This window comes from Sinohyriopsis cumingii, chromosome 13 (assembly GCF_028554795.1).
Source record: "Sinohyriopsis cumingii isolate HCF-2022 chromosome 13, ASM2855479v2, whole genome shotgun sequence".
In the NCBI taxonomy this organism is placed as follows: Eukaryota; Metazoa; Mollusca; class Bivalvia; order Unionida; family Unionidae; genus Sinohyriopsis; species Sinohyriopsis cumingii.
Genome location: NC_142973.1, coordinates 45,180,817 through 45,195,789, shown reverse-complemented (window position 1 = coordinate 45,195,789; position 14,973 = coordinate 45,180,817). Strand labels below are relative to the sequence as shown.

At 37.6% G+C, this 14,973-nt stretch overlaps 1 protein-coding gene across 1 annotated transcript in view; it reads left to right on the top strand.

Moving 5' to 3' along the window:
* The window catches only part of LOC149785334 (uncharacterized), a 104,742-nt gene that overhangs the window by 17,806 nt on the left and 71,963 nt on the right, over positions 1-14,973 (top strand). The window lies entirely within an intron of this gene.

Here is a 14,973-nt window from a genome sequence, read left to right as displayed (position 1 = left end):
TACCCGAGGGTTACAGAAGAAGGAGTATTAAACGTACGAACACGGCGTTTTGGAGTGTGACGTCACAAGTCTCTATTAGGAGATAAGTTCCTTTGTTATATATACATGGCGGCCCATGTTGAATGAACACAGAGTCGTTCAGCAGGAACGGCGTAATGAGACATCATGCTAGAATAAAGTGTACATGGTTTGATTAAAAAGTAGTTCCTAATACCCTATACTATTTTAGACACACGTGTCGTGCACGTTCCTTCAATATCAAGGTCACCTCTGTCTGCGTGGGTTCGAGTCCAAGGCTCGGCTAGCGTGGGTACGTGGGAAAGCCTGCCAGTAGCTTCTCGTGGGTCGGTGGTTCTTTCCTGGGTTTTCCAGGGTTCTTCCTCCACCAGTTATACTGGCCGCCATGTATAGCCTATCTTGTGCTGAAAAATGGCGTTAAACCCTAGAACAACAAAGAACAACAAATCAATATCAAGGTGCTCAGTATCGTAAAATACTGTACGATTCTGACAATGTAAATTTCACGGAGACAAAAATGAGCATATAAAAATATGACAGTTATATACCGGGTATGCTATTAAAGTAAAATCACAGCAAAACTTGTAGATTCTATCAAACCTTTCTAAGAATTTACATTGTTTTGTCTAAATCTCTGATTTGTAATCGTAGTCGTTTCTCACAAAATCTGATTCGCGCCTCGTGTCGCCCACGTGTCGTTTCTCTCACAGTCTTTTCGTCCCCAAAATTGCATGTCCAGTTTGTTAAATTTCAAATCAAAATTACAAATAATTGCACATGAAATAACGTGACAATTTATTTTTTCCCACTTTTTATCTTATAGTTTTGAATGTGTGCTTTTGATGTGCAGGTATTTTTCCAATTATGTATGCTAACGTCGGTTTGATAAGTAACGTACGTCGAAGTGTTTCCCACCATCTCCAGCAACCTAATGTAAATGAAGTGTCAAATACATCAGTTCATTCAGTAAACAAGTGACAACAGCAAGAGTCGAATCCGTTAGGTGCACGTAACCTTCCTGTTTACATGTGTGTGTGCGTGTGTGTCTGTGCGATTTGGACTTTTTCGTAGCTTTAGCAATTTTTCAGTCATATCGCTACGTTGTCTGCAACGTGTCAGTTAGTGTGATGTCTAGCACTGGAGCATCATGCAGCAGACATGCAGCATGATGTCCCACCCAGTCACATTTTCTGACACCAGGCCGACCAATCCTTACACTAACCTCTTAATGCTGAGCGCCTAGCTAGGCACCTGTTGGTACCATTTTTATACGTATCACTCGGCTGGGGTTCGAACCCGCGACCTCCCGCATCCAAGGCGGACAATCTAACCACTAGGCAACCGGAGCGGTTTTCTGTTTACATAATGAGTAGAAGACGAAATGACTGGGGATGAAACTACTTGGGGCGAAATGACTTGTGAATGAAAGGACTAGTTTAATTGGTGCGCACGTGGTCTCATCACAATTGTGCTCTGCAAAGACTGAACCCAACGACAATCGAAACCATCAATTTGTCAACGATTTGGTTTCCATTGGGTAACTTTATGAGAATAATTGGATTTCGAGCACATTTAGAATTCAGTATTTGCTACTAATTTTTGGGCAGCATTGTCAGCATTCTGTTTCGTTATTTAGAGGAGTTAAAACCCCAATTACATATAACCCTAACTTTGGTTTCCACAAGCAATTGTTTCATTTTAATAAATGCGACTTTATATCGATGAGATGAAGGACTTAGGTTTTCAACATTCCGCGTCATCAGTTACAGGTGTTATTTTCTCCGAATACCCATCCTCGTAAGGTTTTCAACATTCTGTTTCATCGGTTACTGGTGTTATTTTCTCCGAATACCCATCCTCGTAAGGTTTTCAACATTCTGTGTCATCAGTTACAGGTGTTACTGTCTCCGAATACCCATCCATCCTCGTAAGGTTTTCAACATTCTGTGTCATTGGTTACAGATGTTACTGTCTCCGAATATCCATCCATCCTCGTAAGGTTTTCAACATTCTGTGTCATTAGTTACAGCGATACGTGTCATCATTTACAGCGATACGTGTCAAATGTATAGCGATACGTGTCAAAATTTATAGCGATACGCGTCATCATTTACAGCGATACGTGTCAAAATGTATAGCGACTCGTGTCATGATTTACAGCATTTATTGCCTTGATTTCAGTTTACCGTAAATATGATTGTTGTAGCAGAAATTTGTCTGCGTCTTTACATTGATAAAGCCTGTTAATGAGTTTGCTTAAATGTTTCGTCAATTACACGAGCAGTTGGCCCCGATTGCCTGACCCCCTAACTGAGAAAGGATACAATTTTGCGACTGATCATAATGTTTTGTATCCGATACATACTCCATGTATAATCTATTAATTTGTTCTCAAGACTTCTTTCCAAAATATGGGCTACTTTTCAAAATCTAAACGGAATGTTGCAGAATTTAATTTCTCTATAACCGATTAAAACTAGAGCTATAGTCAGCTGTTTAGCGAACGTTTCCGGTGCTCGACAGTGACGTAATTGGAACATCACTTGTTGCACTTACAACATGCATGTTTATATGGATGAGACCTTGAAAAAAAATTTGATTTGCAGTACTCTGTATCGTCATTTAAAGGGGTTATGACCGGTGATTGTCTGTTCTAATTTTTATTTCTGCGGCAAAACTATTACGGGTTGTAAGATTTAAATTTAATTTAGCGTGCAGCGTTTTGTCCAGAAGACCTAGAAGGAGTTCATTTCGTCTAACTGTGCTATTTAGAAGCTTTATAGACACATATTGCCCACCATACTAACCGTTATGTCCTGTGGCGTAAATTTGCCAAGTGATGTTCAAGTTTCAACTTAATTTGTTATGGGGTTTTATACATTGTATGAATGAAACCTCCGTTTCATTTGAAGCTTTATACAGCCAGATATAGAAGAGTTATGACCCCTGATTTCCCGTCCCCCTCCCCCCACCCCGACTGGTTTTCAAACCACAACTTTTGGATGTCAATTCAATTTGATGTGCATCTGTATGTTGATCAGAGCCTTATCTGTCCCGTAACATAATTTGTATGGTAGGGTGGGAGAGAGTGGTGGTCGTTTCTTTATACTTCGATTTTTCTCTCTTACAGTTTCAGTAATCATCTGATTGAAAGCAAATTTTTCGTGCATCTTTATATTATAGAACACTTTGACGCCATTGATTATTAACATTCTACATCATTTTATCTCGCTAACAATTTATCTTATGGCATGTTCTTTCGTTCCTCGTCCGTCGTCCTTTCAAAATTGTTATTTACAATGTTTCAAAAAAAACCAAACACAACACCTGACTGCTTTCCACGTGACTTTACAGGGAGCATTGTCATCGAAGTCTTTCCTATTATGCATCCAATAAGGTTACCGTTACTAAAAATATAAACACCTGTAAACGAGTTACTTTCAAAAACCGTTCAACAGAATTTGACTAAAGGTGACAAAAAGTATCATGTCATGAAGGGTTCCAGTTTTGTATAAATGATGCCGATCTACAAATAAAAATGGATGCCACAACTGAAACACACAAACATTGAAACAGCTTGGTGTCAAGAACTGTTCAGCAAATATTACCAAATTTGGCGTGAAACATCCTGGCAAAGTGGGATTTTAATTTTATACAAATGTTTTTGGTCTGACATCAAATTAGTCAGTTGTTGATTTCAATAGGACAATAGTTCAAACAACGCTTAACAAAATTATACTAGCCCTGAGAAAATAATCAGGCAAAGAGGTCTTTACAATTTTTGAACTGAATCCCATCCACCTTTAAGTATGGTAGCTGTTACTAAGAATGGCAAAATTTGTAAACGGCTTCTTCTTTAAAAAAAGAAACAATAAACAATAAATAGCTCAGTATAATTTGACCAAAGCTCAGTATAAACTGACAAAAACTAAGTAGAATTAGACGAAAGCTCAGCAGAATTTGACCAAAAGTAGAATTTGACTAAAGCTCAGTAGTTTTTGACCAAAAGTAAAGTTTGGCCAAAGCTCAGTATAATTTGACAAAAGCTCAGTAGAATTTGACCAAAGCTCAGTAGAATTTGACCAAAGCTCAGTAGAATTTGACAAAAGCTAAGTAGAATTTGACCAAAGCTCAGTAGAATTCGACCACAGCTCAGTAGAATTTGACCAAAGCTAAGTAGAATTAGACTACTAAAGCTCAGTAGAATTTGACCAAAGCTCAGTAGAATTTGACCAAAAGTAGAGTTTGACCAAAGCTCAGTATAATTTGACAAAAGCTCAGTAGAATTTGACCAAAACTCAGTTTAATTTTACTAAAGCTCAGTAGAATTTGAGGAAAGCATCCTGGCATTGCATGCTTTCAATCTTACTCAAATACCGAAAATCTGCCAATAAATAAGGCCGCTGTAACTAAAAAGAGGAAGACCTTTAAACAATTTCTCAAATATCGCTGAACAGATTTGGCAGAAAGCACCCTGACATAAATATCTTTCAATTTTGTTTAGAATGATGTCAATCCACCATTAAAAATATCCGCTGCTGGTAAGCAGATAATAACTTTTAAATGAGTTCTAAACAAAAACAAAAAAAAAAAAAAAAAAACCACACAAAAAACCCACTTTCTCTAATTTGACCCGACCTGACAGAAAAACATCCTGGAATAGGTGCCATTGAGTAGTGGACACACATAATAATACTGATCTACTATCTCGTATGGATACAGATACAAAACTAGCGAAACCTTTCATATCTATTTAATGTTTCTCAAGTACTCGTTTTCTAGGGACCTTACCCATTACTGCATCGTATCCTTGGATAGTATGCTTCCGTGCTTCCTTCTCTCACTTCTTTCATAAATTGAAATGAGTTAGACGTTGTAAATCTTGACAATATACCTTGTTTTATAGTGTAAGTGCGTAATCATACACCGGTATCGTTCTTGAGATATGTAGTAAGGATGTGCCCAAGAAAGCTATGTTTTTTTTATATATATTTGGCACTGCCAGGTCTGACTGTACTGTGCGACCAGGACCGACAAGAGGTGGGGGCAACCGGGGATATATCCCCGGGGCCTGGGCCCCTAAGGGGAAACGGGCCGAACGACACTTTTTAATTTATAAAAGAATTTTTTTTTGTTTGAACATGAACTAGGAGAGGCCCGTATGTTTCTTACCCCAGGGCCCGTGATCGCTCTCTACGGCTCTGTGTGCGACCCATGAGGATGTTACTGACACGAGTCTTTCATGGAACCTGGTCAGTAGACTTTTTTTTTAAAATTAATGACCAGGCATTCGTACTGCGGAATTTCTTGTGTTCTCGTACTGTTTAAGATTTGTAGTCATGTCCAGCAATGTTAACTTAAAAGTTAAAACGAGTTGGAAATAACCTCGATCGTTCTCTAATATGTAAGGAGGGAGGGTGTTGGGGTATGGAAATAAACGAAAAATACCTATGATTTTATTGCAGAAGTTTGAAACTGATGACTCTATGTAAAGATGTATCTGAAAAGTTTTCAAAATGTTCTTGACACCAGGTGAAGGAACAAAGGTGCGCGGGTGAACTGAGATAAAATGATATTGTTTATTAATTCTACACTCTGGATTTCAGTACAATCAGTCCAGCGATTTGGGAATTGTGACTCGACAGAAAAAGTTGATTCTTTGATCAAGATTGATTGAAACATTGATCAAATTGTTAAAGTACCATGACCCTGCTTCAGTGACAGAAGTTTGGTTGCACTGGACATGAAGGAATAATGCTTTCTGATTCTACAGGCCAAGCATAAATTACAAAACTTTGGGATACATCATAATACAAAAGAAAAACTTTGGGATACATCATAATACAGAAGTAAAACTCTGGGATACATCGTAATACAGAAGACAAACTTTGGGATACATCGTAATACAGAAGACACACTTTGGGATACATCATAATACAGAATAAAAAACGTTGGGATACATCGTAATACAGAAGAAAAACGTTGGGATACATCATAATACAGAAGAAAAACTTTGGGATACATCATAATACAGAAATCTTGTGCTGAAAAATGGCGTTAAACCCTAGAACAACAATAACAACAACATAATACAGAAAAAAAACTTTGGGATACATCGTAATACAGAAGAAAAACTTTGGGATACATCATAATACAGAAATCTTGTGCTGAAAAATGGCGTTAAACCCTAGAACAACAACAACAACAATAACATAATACAGAAGAAAAACTTTGGGATACATCGTAATACAGAAGAAAAACTTTGGGATACATCATAATACAGAAGAAGAAGAAAAAAAAAGATCAATAGCTTAACCACCAAACTCAGCCGCTATTGGAAAAGTGTGTATAGGTTTTGTCGCATCTCTAACAGGCTATGCAAATATTACAACGACGCAAGCACACATTCTGTGATACACCCTCTTGTTCAAAAGCAAAGATGGAGAGGATAAATTATTACTTGCTAATTTTATTGCCTTTGTTTTCAAAGATAACATGAACTATTAAGCAGGTAAGTAAAGTTCAGTACTATATATTAGGGGTCTCAAACATTCGTCCCGCCAAGGCGTATCATGTGGTCCGCAAAATGATTGGCGTCACAACGTGTCATGAGAGAGATAACAAAGGTGGTGCAGCCCTTGGGTCATTGAAAATGCCCTCATGCGGCCCTCAGGGTGGTTTGAGTTTGAGATCCCTGCTATATAGAGATAAACCTACAACGAGTAGAAACAGTATTCCAGTGACTCATGCAAAATATCCAGTGGGAGTACATTTTTATTCTAATAAGAGTGCACATCCCTCATCTTATTTAGAAGCTCGTTTTCTGATTTTTACACATTAACTTTCTCTATAAAATTAATTCATCATAATGTTAAAGCAACTTTCACGTTGGCACGTAACAAAAGCGACTTTCACGTTGGCACGTAAGAAAATATGATTTTTTTAAAATATAAAAAAGTTTTTTGATTTCCAATAAAATGTTTTGCATAAACAATACAGATTAACTTCCATTGAGTTATAGGACACAACCTCAGTGCAGATGCCCCAAGACAGGTTTTTTGTTCTCTCAATTGATTAAAGAATGCATACGTGAGCCTATTCGGGACACTACCTTAGGCCTTCCACCGTGCTATAATCTCATGGGTAATATCATGTAATGGTAAAAATAAATCAGTGTAACCATGCTCGTTGTCGTGTTGAAATGTAACACAATGTCACTTTCGCCACACGCAGCGCTCATTTTCAAAACTTTAGTTTGGATTCTGATTTGGTTAGAACATCAATTACTCTTTGTTTTATCGAATTTGTGAATTGTTTACGAGAACATGATTGATAGTATCTCGACGGCGGCATAAGTGTACTTCTGTTGTTCTGCTATTTGTTAATAGCCGTTCTCTGCTTGGTAACGTTCCATAAAGTAGGCACCGGCACGTGTTTCCCACGTTTACCTCAAAGTAATGTATAAATTGCGGAATGCTAGGCCGTCTGAGTGTCTAATTTATATTGTTCAAGGATCAATGTCATAACAATGAAGATCAGTTACCAAGGCAACGGCTGTCGTCCATCTTAAAATTAGAAAGGTGCTTTCGTAGATAATAGCACATTTCATGCAGACTTCGGTGAACTTCGGATAATTACGGAGCAACTCGGTTAAATTCGGTATGAAATGGACTATAGTGCATAAATAGTGGAGCGATGGCTAGGTCAGGTAAAGGTTGTTGTTGTTGTGGGGTTTAACGCCATTTTTCAGCACACGATAGGCTATACATGGCGGCCAGTATTAATGGTGGAGGAAGAACCCGGGAAAACCCCGGAAAGAACCACCGACCCTCGAGAAGCTACTGGCAAGCTTTCTCACATACCCACATTGGCTGAATCTTAGACTCGAACCACCTCAGACAGAGGTGAAATGGCAGTGATCCGTAACGAAGAGCGCTTTAGACCACTCGGTCAGGTAAAGGTAAGCGGGTCTTGCGGACGCTTTCCTGTAGGCTTAGTAACAATAACAAAGAAAAGAAACTGGACAATGTTTTAAAAGTCTCGAGAGGATTGGTCAACAGTATTGCTGATTGCAATAACATTGTTTCGTTTGTTTTGTACACCATTATATAAGAATTTAATTTAAATGCCGTAATAACATTTACTTTCTGAAAACATCATTTACTTTTTTACAACCTGGAAAAAATTAATACATAAACCATACAGAAAAAAATACTTTTTTCTTCTTAAAAGTACGAAAAGTAGCATGTAAAAGTTTTTTTTTTTTCAGGGTTCACGCTGGGTATCGCTGATGTTGCAAATCCCGGTATATTTTCCTTACTGGCGACAAAATTTACCATCTGGCGATTCCCCCCCCCCCGACATTATTGGCTGTTTAAACTTGTATACTGTTTGGGTTTGGAGTGAAAAAATTCAGAGGTACCATGAAAGAAAGCATCAAAGTTGATGGAAAATGCACTGGAATTTATATATTGTAAGATAAACAAATTCATTGTTCATATTGACTAACCACCCTAACAGTACATTGTTATATCATAATTCGCTGATTGTGACCTCTGGCCTGAGTACTGTAAGTAAAATGTCCACTTCTTTTCACGCATTGAATTAAATCATTCAGAACACTCATATGTTCTGTAGTAATCCCTGGCAGAACAAAATAGACCACCATCGCCTGCTGACGTGTTGTTTTAAAAATAAATCTGACGCAAGCATGGTAGGCAGCATCACTTCGCCATCAGAAATGTCCAAAAAATAGACCAAAAATAATATATAAAAAAACGGAGATCTACTTGTTGGTCTATCTATGCTACCGGACTAGCTACAATTGACCAACTTTGGAAGGCAGGAAAAGTAACTGCTACAATGGGCCTTTTGTTTTTAAACTGTACCCAGAAAAAATAGTTTTGCTCAAACTCCAAAGAAAACTTATCAACTTTGAAGCACAAATCGTTCCTTACAAATACTAAACAATTGGAGAAAAAATCTCAATCGATGTTCTACTATTATTTGATGTTGCCGCCGCAATAAGAAACCGACATCTGTTTGGTCCTCCAAAGCTGTCTTTTAGCACTAACTTCAATAACACATGCACCCTTCATCAAAGTAAGCCAAACTACATTCTTCAATAAAAACAAATCTTTCAACAAAGGAAGTCATCACCAAATTTAGATAAAAGCAATGGCATCTGATAGATTATTGCATTTTTTCAAAGTGACTGGAACACGTTTATTGTGCCATGAAAGTTTCAGTCTTGCAGGGGGAAAAAAATCATGCTTACAGTCACTACCAACGGCGGAATAAAATGCAAATTAAATTTCCAATCTTTCGAAATCATATATAGATAGCCGTCAAGTTAATTGTTCATAGGGTATCTTGCAAAGATGTTTGTTAAACCTTTTAATTGTTCAAGTTTTCATTTCTCTATCAATAGCCTCGTCCCCTGGGTAGCCTCGACAAGATAATACTGTCTCCAGCTGACCAAAATCTAGGCCAATTTAAGTACATGTAACGTGTACACAGCTATATCCGTGTGCTACTTGGGACAATTGTAGTGAATTGTTGAGTGACAATCGGATATAGATCAAAACAAGGACTAGCAATGTTTTTAATATATACGAGCTATTTGTGTTTCCTAACGTCATGGACCCAACTACCTTGTTATAGCTGGGTCACGCTGTAATTCTATGACACCAAACGGATAGGGAGAAAGAATACAAGTCTTTATTTCACGTACATGAGTATCACTTTTCAATTCAACGTGGGAGCCCGCGTCAGGGGTTCACACAATCCACACGAGAATGTGGAATAAAAGAACAGAGAGGCGCAAGAAAAGCCGAGACACTTGCGCTGTTAGGACTCACTGACGAGCTGCGTCAGACCGTCGGATAACTTCGTGCAACGTCAGCACAATTACATTTTAAGATTCCGAAATTAGCCAAGCTATTTGATATTGCATGTATGATCGGTGATGAACAAGAATGTCGGCGTATCGCACATACCATTGTTGACGAGACTGGCTAGACTGTTGTGTATGGTCCACAAATAATAAATGTTCCAGTTCCACAAGCTCTCTCATGAACTTCAAGATATCCGATCAGTCATCCAAAGCCAATCAGAGATGCAGTGGAACTTCTCTCGGATATGTAACAGGAAAGCGTAAAAACGTTTCAGCACGTGGGCGAAACGGGGCTGTCGTCCGGATTCAAGCTGGACATTGTCCTCAATGTGGAATTTACCATCCCTAGTTAGTTAGCCAAAGGACGCCATGTACCATCTCCTACATCAGAACTGTGGTTTCACGATGGTGCCTAAGCAATCTTAAACTATTGAGACATGGAGGCCATCGGTGATGAAATTGACAAAGGTTATGCAAAGATCCTCGAGAAGTTTGAAACAAACTGCAGACGAGGTTAAAGATGGATACTTTCCATTTGTTTGAAAACTCGGGTTCAAATTTTCCCGTATAAACCATACCGCCATCGAGTTCTATACCAGCACCAGCGTGTATTCCACCGAGGACAGTAATAAATGGGAAAAGCAAGACAACCGGTGTTTTCAATCGACGATCTTATCCGCGTTGCCTCCTGCGTGAGATAATGCAATCATCGAAAATACAAAACATCACCAGGATCAATTTAAGTTTTCCTGTTCAGGTTTCGAACATTGCACTCGAAAAATCTGTACGATTCAATCATGACATCGCAGTTGATGTCTTTACTTAGAACAAAGTCCTTATGCGCTTCGACTATCTCCACATGCACAAAACAAAGATATTTGAGAAGTGAAAACTATTAAATTCGTAAGAATTCTTTTATAACAAGATCAAGGCGCGATAGGTAAATAATATACGGATGCTGTATACGGACACGGATTCGATGTTTATGCATGTTACCACCAAAGATGTCTCTGCGGACATGGGAGAGACATCGCTTGTAAACGAATTTGACGCCAACGAGTATCCGAAAGATTGGCAAGCCCATCGAACAATACATGGGACTGCGACCGAACAAGTACTAGCGTAAATAACAAGAAAGCAAATGGAGTCCCACGGGTGGGGTTGTGCAAAAGGATCACCGGCATCAACATATATGTTTCATGTTTTTGGAAATGACACAAATTCTTATCCGGTCATGGTAAAAACACTCTGGTGTATACCAATGCACTAAAGAATGTTTTTTCCTCTGGACACCAAGCAATGGATTGATCCTCATAGAATCACTACTTATGCGTACGGACATACGCAGATCCCAAAATAAATTTTGGTGGTAACTGTGTACCAATGTAATTCTTGGTGGTGACGGGGACTTTGTCTCCGAAGGTTCCAGATGGTAGAACGTTGTTTGCGCAGGAATAGATTCGGTTCGAGATGGTAAATGCATCAACGGAACATACCTGGTCAGTAGCACGACGTTGTCCGCATTCTAACTCACGCAGTGCATACAGATACCGAACCTAATTGTTTCTGAGTGGGGTTAACGCGATGGTTGTGAACCCTTTTTATGTGTAACAGTGCTGGTTACGGTGAATCGCGTCAGTGGGTTTTAACCTAAATCATAATTGTGGTTTCATTATTTCAACGCTATTATGACCAAGCACAGCCGAATCACCCATTCGCGAGACCGCGTTTCACAATTCATCAAAAAATCTTGCGCGTGCTGGCATCAAATAATAGTTTCACTAGTGTACTGTTAAGTTGGTATATAATATATTGATCATGATATATGCTAATTCGATAGATCATCACTCTAGCTTCACAGCGACCGACCATAAATTAACACGTGAGCGGTGTATCTAATATGACCATATCTCTTTACCTACCCTACCACATGCTCGATTACTGTTGCAAAAAAATTCACAAAATTTTATCTCACAGCAATCCCTAACCTACAAGATTATTTAAACATTACAAAATGAGATATAAATATGTGATTATGGTTAACTCACGATAATCAGTATCATCTTAACAAACAAGGAAAGTAATTCATATAACCATATGAAACCCTGTACATATGAAAACTTGGATAGCATGCAATCCGTCAAGTATATCAATGAACTAGTAACTGTAAAATTAAAGAGATAAATTGCATAACAACTCTAGCATCAACAGATTTCCATGAAATTGAATAAACGATACATAGGATGGATCCTAGTTGTATCAAACACATATGCACAAAACAAACAATCAAAAAATAGAAAATTAAGTAAAAAAATTGAAATTGCGTACCTTAATGCTGTTATTTTTCAGAAATTGTGCGTCCTAGCACTAAAACCTGTCTTTCTTACAAGACTGCCACCTGGTCCCTTTTTCTTGTTTAACGAGGAAAGCACTATTCTTTATAGGCTTCCCTGGAGCCAAATGTCTCCCCTCTCAGGATTTTCGAACTAAAGAATTTTGACCAAGGTCGTCACTTTAAATTCAAATTACTTCCAAACTGTACTCCTAAATTTACTCTGACCAATCGTACACAGCGGTTCCTAAATTTTCTTTGGTCAGATTTTTGGATAGCCTAGAATCTCTGACCTAGGCTGCATATAAATTTCCCTTTGAAAATGATAATTTTACATGGGTTCCTATCAAGCGGTTATTGTTGATAGCTCAGATGTTTGCTTTCTCGGGACACCCTTGCAATGTCTTGGTCAAATCTCAATAAATCATAGAAGCTAGCCTTTCAAGTCTAACACTGACCTGGGGAGGGAAAGAAAAGTAGAAAGGTCGAAGTGACCCATCACAAAGACTTTTCTGGCTTAAATGTGATAAAATTTGAATGCTTAATACATTCAGCTTTAAGGTTCAATACTATTCAAAATTCGACACTTTACAGATGATATTGTAAAAGCTGGTATTCACTGATGTTTCACTGAGGTTAAACAGTCACCAAGAACCATCCAAATACATTGTGCTTGCTTATCAAAACAATCAAGCTGACACGGGCATGCAGATTTTCCGACAAATATTTTACTAAGAGATTCCCGATTTAATTACTTTTCTCACGAGTATCTAAACATGGTTAAGCAATCCGTGGTGGGCATGTACTTCAAAGCACGCGTCTCTCCGACTAAAATCTGGTGTTGCTAAGCTTAACTTGCCAAATGAAATCACTTGACGCGCCAGTGGAAAGTTCGTAGCGCTTTTCCAAAACTCGTAAATGAACCTGCTACGTTTCAAGTAAAATATCACATCTGCGTAAACTTGTCACGTTGAGCCGTGCTTAGCCCGAAAAGATCTTAAATATGAGCGCCCATCGAGGCAGCTGTTAGTATCATTTTTATAAGTCTTTGGTATGATTCGACCGGGGTTTGAACCCCGTGACCTCCCGCATCCATAGCTGAACCGTCGGGTGTAAAATCATCAAAAGACTGTTTCCTTAACGATGACATCAGATTCGCAGACGAATCCACACCAGTTATGTTAACCAAAAGGTATGCCGAAACAATGTTGACTCGGTCAGTAAAAGAAAGACATTGTCGATTGATACTCACCAAAGACACGCTTGTTCACATAACAGTTCTTGGACGCAAACGATCGTTAGAGACAAAAAGCAAAGGCGTAATTGGTATGTCTCTAAATGAACGTTGTGTCAACTCCCCGGAGGCTTAAATATTTCCCAGGCAAATATCTTTTATAACTGTATGGCGGTTGCACCAGCGAAGAAAATAATTAGTTGTAATAATTAGCCTATCTCTGACCTCAGTTGTATACACAACGTAAACACACACTTTTTATGAGAATATAATAGTTAAAAAGAAATGTTGCCGTAAGTGGTATTTTGTGAGAAAACATCACCTTTATCATACACTTTTCGCACATATGCTAGAAAGTAGATTTCTTTTTTCCTAGTCGAAGCAACTTTGAAATACGTCAAGCTAAAAAGAAACAGATCGTACCTCTCAAACATTATCCAAAATACGGTATTTCATTAACTGTGTATCTTATTTTATTAATAAAATACAGTATAAGCTATATATAAGACATAATGTTTATAAGATATTTTCAAATGTTATAAACGTTTCAAGACATCTTATATAGTTTCTGAAACATCTTAAAAGTTTATAAGATATCGTGTTAAATTGATATTTATTCAAAAATTAGATATCTCATAATATATAGATATCTCATAATCTATAGAAGATATGTTATCAACAGTATAAGACATGTCATATATTTTATAAGATATAGCATAAAATTGCTTACTATATCAGTTATCTTACACAAATAGTTTATAAGATGTCTTGTAAAACGTACGAGATATCTTAATTAAGTCTGTTTATACTATTTTATATCTTACAAACTATATTATACAGCTTCTTAAGATATCGTATACAATTCATAACCTATTTTATAAAATATATTTTAAAGCAAAATAGATATTTTAAAAACAGAGTTAATTAATGTACCTCAAATTTTATGAGATCTCATAATATTTGTAAGCTATCTTATAATTTATATCAGAACACTTAAAAACGTTATATCTTAAATAAATTGTACACGGGATATATTATAAAGTTTGTGAGATATCTATCAAATTTATTAGATATCTCGTATAGTTTATGAGATTTCTAGATTTTGGAATAAATCTTGATTTGGCTGGCCATAGATTAGGGTGCCAGACTTGGATTATCCCGGCCGGTTAACGCAGTGTGCTATCTCTTCACGATATAACCTTTATCGGTTGTTGTGTCGCAGAACACGAAACCAAATGTTTTAACCACTCTGCTGAAAAATCAATTCGTCTGTATAACGAGCCAAATAAAATACCGAGATTCGTCTGAAATGCAGTTCGAAGACAAAGCGCTTTGGTTTGGTTCTGTATTATATTCCGAAAAGATTCTTCCAATTCGTTATCAGCGCTAAAGACATGGAACCTTCATATACAAAGATTTTGCGTTCACTGACCCTTTTCTTGGCCGGAAATTTTCATTAGAAATGCTGAGAAAGGTGACCTCTTGATGGAATCG